Here is a 2,891-nt window from a genome sequence, read left to right on the forward strand (position 1 = left end):
CTTCATTTCCAATTGTCAGAATTCTTATAGCCCATTTTCTCTCTACCTCCACTTCCCCCAACCCCTTAAATGTTGCTGTTGTGCGTTTGGTTTTGAAATAAGGTTTCTACGAATCTCAGGCTGGCCTCAAACCTGCGGTTCTCCTTGCCTCAGCCTCCCAAGTCCTGGGATTAAAAAGTATGTGGACTACGAACCACCACAATGTTTTCAAGTTAAATTTGTAAATTAGTTATTTGTATCTGTATCTTTGGAGGGCATAGGGCAACCTTCCAAAGTTGCTTCTCTCCTTTACCATGTGGGTGCTGGGAATAGAGCTAAAGTTAAAGTCATCAGTTGGGTGGCAAGTGCCTTTGTCTGCTGAGCAATCTTGTCTGCCCAACTACTGATTTGCATTCCACCTCTTATTTTTGTTAACTAGAAAACAGATAATCAATCACAATCAAGGATTTTAAAATTAAAGTGTATTGCACTTAATCCTCCTATCACAACACCACCCAAATCAATGGCATGTAGACTCTCGCAAATTTCCTGACACACCTATAGTTAAATAAATGAAGATACATCCATGATAAAGTAGCAATACACAGAGTACTTGCCCTCAGAGAATGCTAAATTGAAATTTATATTAAAAATAAATATGATAGGCAATAAAATTTCCATGATTGACTGATAGGCATTCCTCAGGAGTTATACAAATAAATTTGAACTCCTGAGTCAAAGCAGTATTTTAGCTCTGGCTGATTTCCTGCGATGAGATAGATATCTTGAAATTTAACTTGAGAATAAATGAAAATTCCTGGCAGCTTCATTACAGCAATAAGACAACTCTAAGACATGGCTTCGTAAAATTATAATCAAGTTTGTGAATTTTAAGCAAGGCTCAAGCTCAAAACATCTCAAGGTCACAATTATTTTTTTTTTCTCTTTTAAATTAATTTTGAGGGAACAGGTGAAAACCTGAAAGTTTATTCATAACTTGAATTTTGTTTTGTTGCCATAACAATGTTAACAGGAGGCCACTCTGGGAAAACCAGTGCTGAAGAGGACCAGTGCAAAGGGCTTACATATTTAAAAATCATATCATAAATATGATCAGCTTGATACTAAGGGTGTATGGTCAATAGCTGGGAGGGAATACTTACCTCAATCGTTGGCTGGAAACCCAGGGGAACAAACAATGGGAAATGCTCATTACAGACTCGATGGGTACACAGTTATATATTAAGAACTGACACTAAAATGATCAAGTGAACCACAGAAAAGAGATTTTAGAGCAATTACTAATCAGGAAAAGATTCTAATAAATCAATCAGCATTAAGGTTGCTCTTCATCAGCTGGATTCATGGTATTGCAAGCTATTTACATTTTTAAATGGCTCACCTGGCTTAGCAATGATATTCAAATAATTTCCATAATGTTTCTTGACAAGGACATCTTAGGAAATTGCTTATTTAACTTGGGTCTTAATGGAACAAGAGGAGTGTGTGAGTGTGCAGAGAGAAAAAAAAGAATGAGAAGGAGAGAGAACACTCACCCAGCCAAACAGGAAAATATGAAGAAATAAAATAAAATAAACAAAATCTTAATGTGTCTGTAAATTTAGATTTAGCCTATATAGAATATATATGGTAAGCATAAAACTGTGTAGTTTCTCTACAATTGTAGTAGCTACAATTTTTGTCACAGAATAAGTAGTAATAGTGTTTGCATTTTTTTTCATATATGTGGTGAAAGCCAGTCCGAACTCAGACTGATTTGTATGTTTTAGCCTTCCAGATTACCATAAATTTATACTTCAAAGCAGAACTATACAAGTTAGAATATATTGTCAAAATCACTTTGCCAAACAACGAAAACTTTTCTGTGTTCTTGAAAAGTCCCTAAGGGGCTATGCCTACAGTTAAACATTAAGTCCATAGAGTACCCAAATCCTTCCCTTGGCATTTCTTGATGCTATGCACCTCACTAGAAATTACTCCCTAATTTACTCTGTGCCAAATTGCACCAAGAGCACAAGCAAAGAACAAGTTGCCTTAAACACAAAAGATGCTTAAGCAGACACCCTTTCATCGGGCCACATCATTTTGTGCTGTTGGGTTTTTAGAGTCATAGGCTGTATGGCTGGAGGCCCAGCCCTCATTGAACTCAGTCTACTTCAGCAGAGAGGACTGCTAACACAATAAACAGATAAACATACCACCTTTCTATAGAAGCCACGCCTCCTCTATTCAAGTGCTTATCCACATGGTACAGCCCATATGGTACAGATACTCTGCTCCTGTGTCCTGTGATTCATGTATGCCTTTTAAAAGGAGTTCTAACAAAAGTTTTCAAACTAACATGCAGCCATCTCCCACTCTCTTATACTGTACAGAAAGCACTGCTTTCTTAACACAGATGACAGCTTAAGTCTTAAGATAACCCCTTAAGTCTTCCCTCTTCTTCTCATCCTCTCAGTCCATCTCCCAGCCTATCTGTGATGTTTTCCTCAAAACCACATTGCTGGAGCATATAGCATTACCTCTGTCTTGCAGTGGTCCATAAATTCTGCCAGTTGATATCAGCTAATTAAGGTCCTTCTCACTGCAATCCATCCTCATCTCTATCACTCATCCTTCTGATAATTTTCTGAAATCTGACCATACAGAGCCCCTATCTAAATATCCACCATTCTTATCTATAGGAAGGACCAAAACCTCAGCCTGCATGCAGACAAGATGACCCCTTCTGCAGTAATCCCCCTTGCCATGCCTCACCTGTTAGAGTCAACAATTTACACAAGGCGAATAAAAGGTCTTGCCATGATTCTTCAAGAATCTCTCACTGCACCCACGATGCCATCTTCATTGCCTTCTCCTCCTGGCAAATGTCTAGTGTTGTGATCCAATGC

This window comes from Psammomys obesus, unplaced genomic scaffold, assembly GCF_907164565.1.
Source record: "Psammomys obesus unplaced genomic scaffold, mPsaObe1.curated_primary_1811, whole genome shotgun sequence".
NCBI lineage: Eukaryota > Metazoa > Chordata > Mammalia > Rodentia > Muridae > Psammomys > Psammomys obesus.